At 43.6% G+C, this 17,751-nt stretch overlaps 2 protein-coding genes across 2 annotated transcripts in view; both read right to left on the bottom strand.

Annotated features, from left to right (window-relative positions):
* The window catches only part of LOC147096528 (NACHT, LRR and PYD domains-containing protein 3-like), a 582,546-nt gene that overhangs the window by 72,638 nt on the left and 492,157 nt on the right, over nucleotides 1-17,751 (bottom strand). The window lies entirely within an intron of this gene.
* The window catches only part of LOC147096534 (uncharacterized), a 37,495-nt gene that overhangs the window by 18,598 nt on the left and 1,146 nt on the right, over nucleotides 1-17,751 (bottom strand). The gene's annotated exons all lie outside the window — the stretch shown is intronic.

The raw sequence follows: 17,751 nt of genomic DNA, 5'->3' as shown, positions 1-17,751 counted from the left end.
TGAAAAATGTAAGATTGGAATAAAAGAAAGAGATAGTAAGTTAGAAGCCAAAGACGTCAAAATTAGGGAACTAGAGAAGAAACTTGAGTATTTAGAATCAAGTAAAAATACGTATGGAATGATGCCAGTATTGGGAGATATGGGAGAACCTGTCCCACCCTATGAAGAAAAAACAGCCGCCACGGCCCCAAGTACGGGGGAAGAGGCAGGAATTGAAACATTTGCCATGGCCCCTGTGGCACGGGGAGGCACGATAGCCGCCCCTCTGCAAAATGGACACCATTCACACCCGGTGATAGACAACAGATAATGCAATTTTTGGGGATCATTAAAACCCCGTAGCAATAATACAGAGTTCTGGAAAAACTTAGAACGAACATGGCAAAGTCACCGATTACATACTAGAGATGTACATCAATTAGTGAGAGCAGCCTGTCCCGCGGACAGATGGGGACTTATGGGGCAGGGAGCCGCACCACCTACCCTATTTAGGGATGGCCATTGGGCACTCCAATTGCCTCACACTACTGAAGTAAATGCATTGCAGGCAATTTTTATACCATTTAAGGCAGAAGTACAAAGGGTGTTGGGGGCAGCACAGACAAACTGGAATAAAATCACAGCTTGTAGACAACAACAAGGAGAAGGGTCTGCTGAATTTGGTGAATGATTGTTTACGATATACGAAGAGAGTTCGGGCCAAATTAACCCCCAAATGGAAGACCCTGCCTTTGTACAATTATTTAAAGATGGGTTAACAACCGAACACCAAATGATTCTAAAAATGGGAGTTGTGGCTGCTAATACCTAGGATGCAGTTGTCCAATGGGCATGCTCTGTAGATGCCCTGGAGGCCCAACAATCCCACGCAGTCCGTATCAAGCAAGAAAAGGTAGCAGCCATACAAGGAAACGGCCAGGAAGCACGACCCAAAACGAAGGGAAATTGTCACAATTGTGGGAAACAAGGACACTTTGCTAAAGAATGTAGAGCCCCGCGACAGGAATGCTCATTTTGTAAAAAGAGAGGTCACACATGGGAAAAATGTTATAGTAGATTAAATCCAGAACCAAGAAAAATGACCAGTGATGAATACCGAGAACTCCAAGCCTTTAGGGATGCTCGGGACGGAGGGCACTGACATGCAGCGGCCCCTGTAATTAAAGATAAGGGAGATAGTAGAATTTATATGTCCGCACTAGTAGGGGGCTGACAGTGTAACATGCTAGTGGACACTGGCGCATCGATGTCTATAACCGATTTACCTTTACCCATCACACAAACTAACATTTATTTGACCGGATTAGGGGGAACAAAGACCCCCGCCTTTTTAAGTACAGTACAAGTGGTCGAATCAGATGGCCATTTGATCCCGATGAGATTTTATGTGTGTAAAAATAATGAAGGAACTATAATGGGAAATGACCTTATGAGGGAATATAAAATCCTGATTGACTGTCATAAAGGAAAATTGATCTGGCCTAGACAGGATGGAAGTAAAACTGAAGTAAACCAATATGCTGCAAATTGCACTAAAATAGCAACTGCTTAACCTCTTTTCCGGGATTGGAAATTAGAAACTGGTAATTTTGGAACAATATGTAATGCCGTAAAAGGCGTATGGGCAGAGGATAAATTAGAGACCGGAAAAGTAAGAATGGAACCAATTAAAATCCCTGGACCAGAGCATAAACCGCACAGACAATGCCCAATAAAACCCGAAGCTAAGAAAGCAATTACGGAAATAATTAAAACATTGGAAGAACAGGGAGTGGTGCGTAAAACGGAAAGCACAACCAATTCCCCTACCTGGCCGGTAGGAAAACCCGACGGAACTTGGAGATTAACTATTGACTATACCGCTTTAAATAAAGTAACACCAAAGTTACAACCTATTGTAGCAAGTCCAGCGACAATATTAAATGGGTTAAGCGCAGAACATAAAGTTTTCACGGTATTAGATATTGCAAATGGATTCTGGTCATTACCTTTGGACCCAGAATCCCAGGAGAAATTTGCGTTCACTATAGGAGATACGCAATACACATGGACCCGCTTGCCACAAGGGTTCCATAACAGTCCGGCTATATTCCATAGAGTCATGCAGTCTCTACTGGAGACAGTTGACCTCCCGAAGGGAAGTACTATTCTACAATATGTGGATGACCTCTTCATTGCTTCAGAGAAGGAGGAAGACCACAATTGTGCACTCTATTTGGTGTTACGAGCACTAAATAGTAAAGGGTTTAAAGTGAACCCCAAAAAAGCGCAAGTTGGGAAATCAGAAGTAACCTATTTGGGCCATAAAATTTCGCAAGGAACTAAAACAATGCCAGAAGATAGAAAAGCGGCTATATGGGCTATGCCCAGACCCAGTACAGTTAGAGGAGTTAGGAAAGTATTAGGACACTTTAACTATAGTAGGAACTTCATCCCCAACTTTGCTAAAATAGCGGAGCCAATACAAAGATTAGTAAAAGGAGGGAAAGCGGCCCTCGATCAGATAGAATTGGGATCGGAACAAGAAAATGCGTATACCAAACTAAAAACTGCCTTAACATTAGCTCCAGGATTAGGATTACCCAATATAGGTAAGCCATTTCACATCTATTGTGAAAATGAAGGAGGCTTCTACGCTGCGGTAGTCACTCAAGACCACGGGGGTGATAATAGACCGGTAGCCTATTATTCCACACGACGATGTCCGGCAGCAGCCGGACTTTCTCGGTGTGTAGCTGCCCTGGATTGTGCAGCATGGGCGGTAAAGGTTAGTGAGCCCATCGTAATGACAGGAGAAATTATCCTCCATACCAAACACACCTTGGTAGAAATGTTAAATACCGGAAGATTAAGGTCAGTTTCAAATATGAGGAGGGCAAGATGGGAAGCCATATTAGTACCAGCAGATAAATCAGTACGAATAATTCGGGACACCGGAGTTAACCCAGCCGCAGGAATGTTAAACGAAGGAGAACCACATAAGTGTGGGGATATAGATGAGGAAGCTGAGGAAAGTTGGATTAAGGAAGAAGCTTTGGAACAGACAGAAGAGGTCTTCTATGTAGATGGATCCTGCAAACATATTAATGGCTTACCTAGAACAGGTTGGGCAATAGTGGACAATCCTCTTAAAACAGTAAAATCCGGGCGATTAGAAGGAGGACTATCCGCACAGGTTGCGGAGATAGTCGCCCTAACCAAAGCCCTTGAATTAGCAGAAGGAAAAACTGTCAATATTTATACAGATAGCCGGTAGGCCTTTGGGGTAGTACACGACTATATGACAGCCTGGGGAAGACGTGGATTTGTAACCACTACTGGGGAACCTATTAAACATCAACAATGAATAAGAGCCTTATTAGATGCGGCGGCAAAACCAAGTAAGGTAGCCGTTATAAAAATAAAGGCACACCAGAAGGCCCCAGAACAGGGTAACCCTGACTGGCTAAAGCAACAGGGTAATCAGGCGGCCGATTTGGTGGCCAAGGCAGCTCTAGAATTAGAGGAAGAGAAAGATAGTTATCCCGTAGGGAGCATACAAATGGAAGAAATTGAAATACAGAAATTGCAGAAAGATACCCCGCCAGTAGAAAAGGATAAATAGAAACAGAAAGGGCCAGTACAAGGATCAGATGGAATCTGGAGGAAGGATACTAAAGTATTAGCACCAGAGTGTGTAAGGTTAACGTTACTGGATCTGCATCATGGCCTGACGCATTCAGGACGAGATGCCATGCAGGAAGCTCTCTCAAGAGATTGGTGGTGGCCTGGAATGGGAAGAGATATAGCAAAACACTGTCACCGGTGTGTGACGTGTGCACAATATAATCCAGGCAGACCTGTAAAAATTAGAATGGCACATCAGCCTCGACCTAGGGGACCTTGGGAACACTTACAAATTGACTTTACTGGCCCCCTGCCATCATCACACGGAAAAATATATTGTTTAGTAATAATTGATCAGTTTACAAGGTGGGTAGAGGCTTTTCCTACCCGAAATTGTACCGCATTAATAGTTGCACGTCTTTTGGCAGAAGAAGTTATCCCAAGGTGGGGAGTACCATTGCAAATAGATTCTGATCAAGGAAGGCACTTTACTGGAACAGTGGTAAAAAACCATTTGCAAATTGATGGGAATCAAACAGAAATTCCACATACCCTACCACCCCGAAAGCTCCGGGATGGTAGAGAGAATGAACAGAACTTTGAAATTAGCTCTGGCCAAAGTTATAGCCGAAACTGGAAAAACATGGGTGGAGGTGTTACCCATAATATTAATGAAGTTGAGAGCAACTTCCAATCGTACCACTGGACTAACCCCTTATGTGTTGAAACGGATCCTTTTGCCCTCAATCTGGTTCAGTACAAACACTGAGTCGAATACTGGTTGAGTTCAACAGTTGTTTTATTCTGTTGTCCCGGGAGACTTACTCTGATACAGCACAGTTCTGACTCCAGCAGAGTCTCGACAGGTTCCACCAGAGCAAGTAATCTTTCATACAGAGTACCACATTATTATACTTGCTTTTGAGAAGACATTAACACATCTTACAGTCTGCACCAATCCTGAGCTGGGCATGTACACATTTAAATTGATTTCCTGGCCTGGCAGTTTGAAATAAAGAAGTCACATTTCACTGAATGGTTTATAGTTTAGGAAATATGCGGGTAATGGTTTCACGATCACCTAATCAGTATGGTAATGCGTTTGCAATAATGGTAATGTGTTTTCTGATCGCCTATTGTCTGTATATCCTCTGCACTCCGCCCTACACTGTTTCCACCAGCAAGGTGGGACATTGTGGGTGCCAGCCATATTAGCAGCCACAGATCAGTTTAGCTTTTCCCGAGTTAACATGATCATCTCTTACAATATGCAAGTGACTCAGCGATGTCGACATTGCACCACCATTTTAGGCTGACAGGATCCTCCATTTTAGATTGACAGGGTCCTTGGCCATGCGAAGCGAGTTGTTACCCTATTTTTGCATTCTATATCCTCATTCCCCCCTTTTATCATTCCATGATAACCATCTAAGGTACCCAGTGATTCTTGGCTTCATCCTGCTGGTCCATCTCTATCTTATTGAGTCTATTATACTCCTCCTCCATTAATTCCTTCTCAAATTGCTCCTTTACCATCTCACTCGCTTCACCCTCTATATTTAGTAATTCAATTTCTTCTTCTGATGATTTCCTTTTTTAATAGTCCATTACAGAAGTCCCATTTAGTCACGTTCCAGGATCCGAAAGCTTTAAGATTCTTGTCTTTGCACTGGAGAATATCTCTTCGGCACATTTCTTCAGTCGATTGAACGCCCCGCCCGCGAGCAGGATAACGCTCAGAAGCAGTAATAAAGTCCTCATCTTGATTCTTGGTGATCAATCAATGCTACTTATTAGCTATTAATCTGGAAAACAACTGCTTACACAAGATCAAAAGTTAAAAACTTAAAACTAAAATTAAAAATTAAAATCGTATAATAAGTATAATAAAAGTAGGATTTCGGCAGGCCAAAACAATCCAAACACAACACCAGACCTCGTAAAACTGCAGTCACCTTTATCAAGGCCGAGCACGAGTTCTGTAGTCTCCTATCAATGGCTGATCAATTAAAATAAAATTAATGATTGTTTGTAAAATCTACTATATACTGTACTGATAGCAAATCACCCACTGCCCTGGCACCACAATGAGTTGCAAAGTATCCACATTCAATAACCCATAGAGCTAACTCATCAGACATGCAAGTCTGTTCCGCGGGAGTAGTCCAGAGTTTTGATAAAGGGTTATATACACATCCCAATTCTCTCCACAAATGCTTATCACTATCAGGAGCGTCCTCCTGCAACTTAATCACCTCTTGGATGGTTGGCATTAGTTTTTCCGAGGTAGACTGATTCTTTTTGGAATTTTTAGTCTGCCTCATAATTCGGGCACAATCATTTGGTGACTCCTAGAAGCAATTTTGGCTGCCTCATCAGCGCGGCGGTTTCCTATATCTACTGGGTTTTGGCCAGTGGTATGGGCAGAGCATTTAATCACAGCTATCTGTTTGGGGAGTAAAAGGGCTTGCAAGAGGTCTGAAACTAACTGACGGTGTGAGATCGGACTGCCCGAAGAGGTTAGAAATCCTCTATTTTTCCACAATTGTCCAAAATCGTGAACTACTCCAAAGGCATATCTAGAGTCTGTATATACATTAATTCGTAATCCTTCTCCCAAAGTACAAGCTCGTATGAGTGCAAACAGTTCTCAGAAAAAAGGGATTCAAAGGCTGCTGATTCTAAGGTGACACCTTCCTGATTCACAATTGCATAACCAGAAATTCGTTTTCCCTTCTCATCAATTGAAGAACTGCCATCTGTATACATAATCACGGATTCCTTTTTGTATGTTACTCCGACTGCTTCCGTCATCGCGTACTGAGATACTTGTCCTTGAAAGCCGGATAAGCTTTGAGTTTCTTTCGATTTGGGGAGATTAAGGTCTGATTGAACAGATGACATAGCGGCCCCTGTATCGACCAAAAAGGGATACCATTGATCTTGAATCTGAAGCATTAATAGGGGTTCTCGATCTGGTTATAACATGTTGTAACATGTGGAAACGGATTGGTTTGGGAGAAATCAGTGTATGTTCCCCTTCCTCGACCTCCTTGCCAACCGCCTCTATTTCCTCGGGTCTGACCTCCCCTTCCTTGTTGTCTGGCCGGACACTCCTTACTCCAGTGGCCAAGCTGACCACAATTGAAGCATAGACCTTGTCCTTGTCCTCTGCCCCTTCCTCCTCCCCCATAATTTTGTTGTGGGGGCGCATAGGGTGGGCCATAAGCAGGAGCGTCGGGTCCAGTTGGGTGATTGTAATACCCATAGTTTTGGGAGTCTACCCATCCTGGAACACAATACTGGGGTTCCATTTGATATCCGGTTAGGTCTGGCCCTACTTTTGGCTGTATGGGCACATCCTCTCGCTTCATTACATATTCCGCCTTGACCTTAACGTGGGGTTGACTTTCTGCACTCTTACTTACTTTCTTTCCAGTAATATTTCGCAGCTCTAGTCATTTGAGTCGGACTGTTTTCTGCCCAGTTCATATTATTGGTTTTAATGGCTGTCGCCACAGCAGCCGGAAGACAGTTCATCAGAATGGCGCAGAATTGGGGTGAATTGGCTCCTCCTTGATAATTGGTGTCCCCCGACTGTCCCTGATAAACCTCACAGAATCTCTCCAAAAATTCCTCAGGTCCCTCATCTTTCTTTGGCTTAGTATCTAGGACATTCGATATATTGATAGGTTTTTGGAGTGTAGCATTGAGTGCTGCAAGCATGTGTCGCTCCCTGTCGGCTGTGAGGACGTGGGCGGTCTCTAAAGCGGCATGATTGGGGTGAGTCAGGTGTTCCAAAAATCTAGTGTGTTCAGAAGGAGTTAAAACTTGTTGAATCAAAGCCCATAGATCTCGGGAGTCTGCATTGTACACCTGTATCGTGGTTTGAAGAAAGTCCACAAACCTAGCCGGCGCCTTTTTCCTGTCTGGCATACCGGTTAGGATAGCCATTATCTCATTAGGTTTCCAAGGGAAAAATACATCTATGGTGGGGTTGGCTGCGGCAGCCGCTGCATTCGGGTTTGGCATTGTTCTTACCGGCAGATTTCTGGGCGTTCGTTTTGGTTTAGTAAGGCTAATTTCGGGTTCTGAGTCGGAACTGTTTAAGGGTGAAAGGTTGTCTTCAGAATCGGTAAGGTCACTACATGAGTCAGTGTCATCTGCTTTTGCTGGTTTATGTTGTACTAATTGTCTGGGTCTACGTTTCTTCTTCTGCCAATTCAGACTAGGGGTATTCCCCGGTTTCACGTCTTTCTTGGGATTTGTTGGATCTTTCGATCGGGTTCGACAAGCAACAGGGTCTACATAAACATCAGAAGTCAGCGTGATTGGGGAGTGACTTGGGACAGTAAGGGAGGGTGTCGGTGGACTGGTAACGGACGTAATAGGGATCAAGCCAGTCTGATTTGCAAGAGGTTGGTCGGGATAAATGTTATTATATTGGGGTGGCTGAGGAGGTGGCGCGGTAGGAGTTCTAATTGTCCAATTGTCTAAGTCCTCATCCGTTCCGTCTCCCTCGGTCAACCTAAGGCCAACCATTGAACTACGTAGTTCATTTTTATCCTTTTTATCTGGCGCCATTTCAGATTTTGACCTTTTCTCATGTGCACATTCTTTCTTAAGTATTTCAATGGGTTTAGGATTTCCTCCTTCGGTTAACTTTATTCCTAACTTAACAGCATTTTCTTGCCAGCTGGCTAATAGGGAACTGTCTTTAATTTCTTGGCAGTACTGTCGCCAGAGTCCAATTAGTTTCTTAGTCTTACTTCCCACGTTCTTTTTCCAAATCATTTCTTGAGCTTGTTTAACCGTTTCTAAACTTTTGGGACCCCCTAGTGGCCATTGTTCGCTGCCTAACTTTTTATTTAAACCCCCTGAGAGTTGTCTCAATTGTTGGGCTTTGTCCGGGTATTTGTCACATAATGTTTGTAGGGCACTGCCCTCGTCACTTGTGGTATCTAGGTAATTACCCATGGTTCTCTTACACTAAGGGTTCCTTTTCAGGATTCGAGTTACTTTTTGCACGTGTCTTATATATTTCACGGATACCGGCACACAAAATGAAACGCAACACTACAATACTTACAATACTTAGACTTAACAAAAACACAGTACAACACTTAGACTTAACAAAAAACACAGTGAGTCGTCTATAGTCAAATAGTAATTTTAGCCTCTGTCACCGCCTGGTACAGGTATTCTTAGCCTCTGTCACCACCTGGTACAGGTATTCTTAGCCTAATTATTCAAATCGTAAATTTAGCCTCTGTCACCACCTGGTACAGGTATTCTTAGCCTAATTATTCTAATCATACGACCCTTATCTTGCACTCCCCGAGTACAAGTTGCTATAGCTCTAGAGTCCCCGACTCTCTCTTTTTACTTTCTTTCAAGTATTCTTTTTCTCTTTCTTTAAAATCACTTATCTACTTTTTAGTCCAATCGGAGCCTGAGCGGGCCAAGTGAAATACGAGGCCGGCGCTTTACCCGACTTGGATACTTATTTCCTAAATTTACACAGTATTCGCCAGATTGACCCAGATCTCGTCGGGACACCACACAAGAATTAGCGAGTGGCAAAACTTTTATCGGACTTACGGATCAGAGGAAAACCGAAGTGGTAAATTTAAACATACTCACTCCGGGGGCCCATTTCCTCCTCTCACGCCCAAAACTAGTTCGGCTCTTAATTTCGCGAATTCTCGGTGATCGTCCGTTGAGACCCCACTTCTGACACCAAATGTTGAAACGGATTTTTTTGCCCTCAATCTGGTTCAGTACAAACACTGAGTCGAATACTGGTTGAGTTCAACAGTTGTTTTATTCTGTTGTCCCGGGAGACTTACTCTGATACAGCACAGTTCTGACTCCAGCAGAGTCTCGACAGGTTCCACCAGAGCAAGTAATCTTTCATACAGAGTACCACATTATTATACTTGCTTTTGAGAAGACATTAACACATCTTACAGTCTGCACCAATCCTGAGCTGGGCACGTACACATTTAAATTGATTTCCTGGCCTGGCAGTTTGAAATAAAGAAGTCACATTTCACTGAATGGTTTATAGTTTAGGAAATATGCGGGTAATGGTTTCACGATCACCTAATCAGTATGGTAATGCGTTTGCAATAATGGTAATGTGTTTTCTGATCGCCTATTGTCTGTATATCCTCTGCACTCCGCCCTACACTGTTTCCACCAGCAAGGTGGGACATTGTGGGTGCCAGCCATATTAGCAGCCACAGATCAGTTTAGCTTTTCCCGAGTTAACATGATCATCTCTTACAATATGCAAGTGACTCAGCGATGTCGACATTGCACCACCATTTTAGGCTGACAGGATCCTCCATTTTAGATTGACAGGGTCCTTGGCCATGCGAAGCGAGTTGTTACCCTATTTTTGCATTCTATATCCTCATATGAACTAATGACAGGACGAGCAATGCAATTACCAGAAGGCATTATAACAGGTGGAGCAGATGTGGGGCCCTTAAAAGACAGGCTAAAACGATATGTGTTGGAACTAAGTAACCAACTAAAAGAAATGAGGGCGGGGGTTAGGAACCATCAACAGGAAAGGGACGAGGAGCTGAAATTACAAATGCTCCCCGAGGTTCCACCCGTTGGATCTAAGGTAATGTTAAAAAACTTACCTGGAAAACCGGGATTTGCCCCAAAATGGTCTGGACCCTATGAGGTTATAATCAGTGGAGACACCTGTGCCTGTCTGGACATAAGGGGTGTAGGAAAGTGGAAACATTGGACCCAATTAAAAGTCTATAACCCATAAATTGTTCCCGAGAGAAAAAAACCATGTAATTTAAAACCTACAGATTGAATACTGCAAGCAAAAGGTGACAGCCCCAAAACAACATGAGGCTGTTAAGTGTTTTATGTATAGTTGCGTTAATTGGTATTGTCACGGAAGGTATACTTAACTCCCGCAAGAAAAGGGAGCTGCATGTAAATACGTTTTTATATATGTCATATAAGTAATCCAAACTGAGTGGGATAGATGCCTGTTGGGTAAGTAGCCATACTCCCACTCATGCGAAAGGAGGGATACCCTTGCGACCAATACCCTTGAACCTCACAGATATGGCAGAATGGATAATTAATAAAAATCATACGAAACAGAAAAATACCACCTTATCCACCTTCGGAAAAACATGGGAACAGAAATGGACTAGCCTAAGGAATGAGTTCCGGGGGGGAGGATATTCGTTAGAAAATTTTAAAGAATGGTATAAGCCAACATATGATTATACGAAAGAACCCCCCTTTTTAGTTCTTACCAATACGTCAGGAAAGGGCCAGCCGATCGGGGAGATATGTTGGGAGCGCGGTACAGAACAGACTGAAGGGATCAGAATTGATGTGGGAAAAAGTCATTTTATACAAAATTTTACCACATATAATGCAGGAAATTCCATGGAAAGCTGGTGGTTCAATACTACCAATTTGATGAATTTGACCAATAATAAACCATGGAATGGGACCAGGCGAACAGATACTGACAACCAGATGGGTTTTACCGTCTTCCGCACCAACATAAACCCCGAACAACCGGGACAGATAATGACAGCCTATAATGGGACATACTTCATATGCGGTCACAGAGCATACCCCTGGCTACCAGAGAATTGGGCAGGATCATGCTATTTGGGGTATATAGTACCATACGTACACCACATAAAGGAATTGAAAGACCACCACAAGCATACTCGTACTAAAAGAGAACTTCCCACCTGGCAGGTGGTACTAGGAGCTATGTTCCCCACGGCTGGAATAGTGTTTACTTCTCAAGAAATATGGTTATTGGCAACCATAATTGAGGGAGTAGCCAATGACATGGCTGAATCCCTGAGAGAGATGAGTGCCGAAATGGTAGCCCTAAGAACTGTTGCCCTACAAAATAGAATGGCACTAGATTACCTACTAGCTGCACAGGGAGGTACACGTGCCATGATCGGAGCAGAATGCTGTACATACATCCCAGACAGTTCTGAAAATATTACCAACCTAGCGGACCATATTCAAAAACAAGTAGCTTTGCTCCATCAATCCAATATTGGAGGCGGATGGTTTGATTGGTTACTGGGAGGATCAGGCTGGGGTGCTTGGCTAATGCAAATGATATTGATCATAGTTGTGATATGTATACTGCTGTGCTGTGCATTGAGTATCATTAAAATGTGCTGTCAAGCTGCTGTGAAAGCTGTGCTGCCAGTAGTTCTGTCGAAGAATACACCGACCTCCTGCCCAGAAATACGGGTGAAGAAGAAGAAACGTATGATGACGTGGCCGGAACGGCCGGTTCTCACGAGATGAGTCAGTGGTTGTAAACCAACCCTGTGAAGAAACAAAGAATGATGGTCATCTGGGAGCAAGAGGATCGTGCTCCAGGACCAAAAGGAGGGGCTGTTGGAGGAAAATTTAAAATGGCACCGTAGTGCCTGCTGAAATACTTGACATTTATTGACATTTTGCAGACACTGGCATAACAGACAGCTGACTTGATCTGCTTGCACCAACTTGTGATATCACTTGTACAGACGTAAGACAGGAACGGCTAGTCAACTGTTGGGGTAAAACTGTAAGAGCAAAAAATTATGTTTAGGAAGAACAAGGGAGGTAAAGGGTGTTTAAGGGCGGGGTTATGCAACTGGCAGGACATAGGTCTCACTGTGAGAATAGGGTTGCGAAATACCAACATGTCACATGAAAGAAGCCAGCTAACAGTAATATAATTAAGTTGTTTGTGAAAGAAGCTAGCTAACGGTATAATAATATAATTAACTTGTTTTTGACAGAATGTGATTAAGGGTTGCTAAGGTATCGGATTGGCCAAAGTTGAAGGATGCTAAAGTACCAGATTGGCCAAGGAATTAATGTAATAACTGCTGATCTGGTACCTTCCCTGTTTTTAAACTGTATAAAAGAAGCTCGGCTACTATTGTAAAACCGAGAAGCTGGCAGCTGAGACCGCGGGGTCTACTGTTCTTCTTCTCCCAGAGCGCTCTGTACATTAAACTGTGCATTTTTACTTCTCTCAAACTATTTGGTTATGTGAGTTTATTCACATAAGTCTAAGTTGGGTAACGCGTCGACCTCGTATATCACTTGGCCTGCTCAGGCTCCAATTAGACCCTAACAGTGTCTGTGCCCATCGTGTCTTTGAAAGAGCTGTCCAATTTAGTCCCAAACCCCAGCTTTATCCCCAGAACTCTGCAAACTAGTCCTCTTCAAGGACTCGTCCAATTACTGTTTGAAAGTTCCTGTGGAACCTGATTCCAGCATCCTTTCAGATGGTGCGTTCCAGATCTGAACAACCCTCTGTATGAAAACAATTCTCCTCATTTCCCCTCTAGTTCTTTTAGTAACTATTTTAAATCTGTGACCTTTGGTTACCGACCCACTTGCCAGAGTGAACAGTTTCTCCCTACTTGCTTGATCAAAACCCCTCATCATTTTGAACATCTCTATTAGGTCTCCTCTTAACCTTCTCTGCTCTAAGGGGAACAATCCCAGCTTCTCCAGTCTCTCCACATAACTGAAGTCCCTCATCCCTGGTACCATCCTGGTCAACCTCCTCTGCACCCTCTCCAAGGCCTTGACATCATTCCTAAAGTGTGGTGCCCAGAACTGTACACAAGACTCCAGCTGAGGCCAAAACCCTGCAGCTGTACAAAACCCTGGTTAGACCACACCTGGAGCACTGTGAGCAGTTCTGGGCACCACACCTTAGGAAGGATATATTGGCCTTGGAGGGAGTGCAGCGTAGGTTTACCAGAATGATACCTGGACTTCAAGGGTTAAGTTACGAGGAGGGATTACACAAATTAGGGTTGTATTCCCTGGAATTTAGAAAGTTAAGGGGCGATCTGATCGAAGTTTTCAGGATATTAAGGGGAACAGATAGGGTAGATAGAGAGAAACTATTTCTGCTGGTTGGGGATTCTAGGACTGGGGGCAGAGTCTAAAAACTAGAGCCAGACCTTTCAGGAGTGAAATTAGGAAACACTTCTACACACAAAGGGTGGTAGAAGTTTGGAACTCTCTTCCGCAAACAGCAATTGATGCTCGATCAATTGTTAATTTTAAATCTGAGATTGATAGGTTTTTGTTACCCAAAGGTATTAAGGGATATGGGCCAAAGGCGGGTGTATGGAGTTAGGTCACAGATCAGCCATGATCTCATTGAATGGCAGAACAGGCTCGAGGGGCTGAATGGCCTCCTCCTGTCCTATGTTCCTAACTAGTGATTTGTAAAGGTTTAGTGTAACTTCCTTGTTTTTGTATTCAATGGCCCTATTTACAAAGCCAAGTATCCCATACGCTTTCTGAACCGCCTCACCAACTTGCCGTGGCACTTTCAAAGACTTGTGAATATGGACCCCCAGGTCCCTCTGCTCTTGCACCCCCTCAAAATAGTCCCATTTAGATTATACGGCCTCTCCCTGTTATTTCTCCCAAAGTGTATCACTTCACACTTATCCTCATTTAATTTCATCTGCCTTGTGTCTGCTCATTTCACAGTCTGTCTCTGTCCTTCTGAAGTCTGCTACTACTACACTCACAAAACTTGGCAACATAGTAAATAGTATCATCCGTAAACTTTGAAATTGTTCACCGATACCCAAGTCCAGGTCATTTATATCTAACAAGAAAAGCAATGGTCCTAATTCCGACCCCTGGGGGAGCCCACTGCATACCTCCGTCCAGTCAGAAAAGCATCCCTCAGCACTGCTCACTGCCTCCTCTCCCTTAGCCAATTATATACCCAAATTACCATCAGCCCTTTAATTCCCTCTGCTTCTATTTTCAGAGTAAGTCTCTTATGTGGTATTTTATCAAATGCCTTTTGAAAGTCCATATATACAACATCTGCTGCACTCCCTTCATCAACCCTCTGTTACTTCATCAGAGAACTCAATCAGGTTAATCAGACACGATTTACCTTTAACAAATCCATACTGGCTGCCCCTTATTAATCCATGCTTCTCCAAGTGAGAATTAATTTTGTCCTTGACAATGGTCTCTAGTCGTTCACCCACCACTGACATTAGACTGATTGGCCTGTAGTTACCAGGTTTATCCCTCTTCCCTTTTTTTAAACAGGGTGTAACATTTGCAATCCTCCAGCCCTCTGTCACCACTCCCATATATCTGAGGGAGATTGAAAGATTGTGGTCGGAGCTTCTGCTATCTCCACCCTAGCTTCCCTCTGCAATCTAGGATGCATCGCATCTGGACCAGGTGACATGTTAACTTTGAGTGATGACAACCTATTTAGCACCTCCTTTCTATCCATTTTTATCCAATTTCTCTACTTCCCCCCTCCTCTACTGCGACATTAACTTCATCCTCTTCTTTTGTGAAGACAGATGCTAAGTACTCATTCAGTACCTCAGCCACGCCCTCTGCCTCCGTATGATGAGCTCCTATTTGGTCCCTAATCGGCCCCACCATTCCTTTAACTATCCTTTTACTTTTCATATGTTTATAGAAGATTTTTGGGTTCTTTTTTATGTTACCTGCTAATCTTTTCTCATATTCTCTCTTTGCCCTTCTTATATCCTGTTTCATTCCCCCCCCCCCCCCCCCCTCTCTGTATTCTCCTGGTTTTTGACTGTATTCTGTACCTGACATTTGTCGTAAACCTCCTTTTTCTGTTTTACTCTAATCTCGATGTCCTTTGTCATCGGGAGCTCTAGCTTTGGATGCCCCATCTTTCCTCCTTATGGGAATATGCTTGGTTTGTACCTGAACTATCTCGGCCTTGAAGGCCTGCCATTGGTCATTCACTGTTTTCCTGGACAATCTTTGTTTCCAGTCCACCTGTGCTCGATCCCTTCTCACATCACTGAAATTGGCTCTCTTCCAGCTGGGTATTTTCACCATTGATTCTTCTTTGTCCCTTTCCATAACTACTTTAAACCTAATGATATTGTGATCACTGTAGAGGACACTAAGAATATCCCAACACTGGACAAACAGGGGGCTAAAGGGGGGGGGAGGAGCTAAACACGATCAAAATCACAAAGGAAGTGGTACTCGGTAAAATAATGGGACTCAAGGCGGATAAATCACCTGGACCTGATGGCTTACATCCTAGGGTCTTGAGGGAAGTGGCGGTAGGGATTGTGGATGCATTGGTATTAATTTTCCAAAATTCCCTGGACTCGGCAAAGGTCCCGGCAGACTGGAAAACTGCTAATGTAACACCCTTGTTTAAAAAGAGCAGTAGACAGAAGGCTGGAAACTATAGACCGGTTAGCCTAACATCTGTGGTAGGTAAAATTTTGGAGTCCATTATTAAGGAGACAGTAACAGGACATTTGGATAATCATAATTTAATAGGAAAAAGTCAGCATGGTTTTATGAAGGGGAAGTCATGTTTGACAAATTTGCTGGAGTTCTTTGAGGAAGTAACATATAGGGTGGATAAAGGGGAACCAGTGGACGTAGTGTATTTAGACTTCCAAAAGGCATTTGACAAGGTGCCACACAAAAGATTATTGCTTAAGATAAAAAATCACAGGATTGGGGGTAATATTCTGGCATGGATAGAGGATTGGCTATCTAACAGAAGGCAGAGAGTTGGGATAAATGGTTCATTCTCAGACTGGCAATCAGTAACTAGTGGTGTTCCGCAGGGATCAGTGCTGGGTCCCCAACTCTTTACAATCTATATTAACGATTTGGAGGAGGGGACCGAGTGTAACATATCAAAGTTTGCAGATGATACTAAGATGGGAGGGAAAGTAGTGAGTGAGGAGGACATAAAAAACCTGCAAGGGGACATAGACAGGCTAAGTAAGTGGGCAGAGATTTGGCAGATGGAATACAATACTGGAAAGTGTGAGGTTATGCACTTTGGCAGGAAAAATCGTAGAGCAAGTTATTATCTTAATGGCAAGAAACTGGAAAGTACTGAAGTACAAAGGGATCTGGGGGTCCTGGTGCACAAAACTCAAAAGGTTAGTATGCAGGTGCAGCAAGTGATTAAGAAGGCCAATGGAATGTTGGCTTTCATTGCTAGGGGGATAGAATATAAAAATAGGGAGGTATTGCTTCAGTTGTACAAGGTATTTGTGAGACCGCACCTGGAATACTGCGTACAGTTTTGGTATCCATACTTAAGAAAGGACATACTTGCTCTCGAGTCAGTACAAAGAAGGTTCACTCGGTTAATCCCGGGGATGAGGGGATGGACATATGAGGAGAGGTTGAGTAGATTGGGACTCTACTCATTGGAGTTCAGAAGAATGAGAGGCGATCTTATTGAAACATATAAGATTGTGAAGGGGTTGGATCGGGTGGATGCGGGGGAAGATGTTCCCGATGATGGGTGAACCTAGAACTAGGGGGCATAGTCTTAGAATAAGGGGCTGCTCTTTCAAAACTGAGATGAGGAGGAACTACTTCACTCAGAGGGTGGTAGGTCCATGGAATATGCTGCCCCAAAAAGCTGTAGAAGCTACATCATTACATAAATTTAAAACAGAAATAGACAGTTTCCTAGAAGGGAATTAAGGGTTACGGGGAGCGGGCAGGAATTTGGACATGAGTCTAGGTTCGGATTGGTCATGGCCCTGTGGGTAGCGGAGCGGGCCCAGGGGCCGTGTAGCCTGATCCTGCTCCTATTTCGTGTGTCTAATTCTGTTAGATTCAGGAGATGGTTCTGTGATAGTGGATTGGCAGTTAGGATCAGATCAGCCATGAACTTATTGAATGGCGGAGCAGGCTCGAGGGGCCGATTGGCCTACTCCTGCTCCTATTTCTTATGTTCTTATGTTATGTTAACCAGATCCCTCCTGTCCCAGAACCGATGAGAGACCCTTTAAATGTTCTGAATGTGTAAAGAGGTTTCAGAGTTCATCCAACCTGCTGACTCACCAGCGAGTTCACACAGATCCTCAAAGACAGGAAGATGTTTTAGAAAGGCTGGCGGCACTAAAAGTTCGTAGCCATCTTAGAGTAGTGACCCTTTAATTACAATCTCGCAGAACAAGGAGAATCACTGTCCCTTTAACTACCACAAATGCCTGTGTGGAGGAGAGGGGAGATACAGTCTGTCCCAGTAACTGTCGCAGAACAGAAATAGCGACCCTGTCCCATAAGGGCTTCACCCTCCCC

The sequence above is a fragment of the Somniosus microcephalus genome, unplaced genomic scaffold (assembly GCF_052327205.1).
Source record: "Somniosus microcephalus isolate GS21.2 unplaced genomic scaffold, FLI_Smic_1.0 unresolved_chr1, whole genome shotgun sequence".
Taxonomy (NCBI): domain Eukaryota; kingdom Metazoa; phylum Chordata; class Chondrichthyes; order Squaliformes; family Somniosidae; genus Somniosus; species Somniosus microcephalus.
This window is presented reverse-complemented; position numbering and strand designations above follow the sequence as displayed.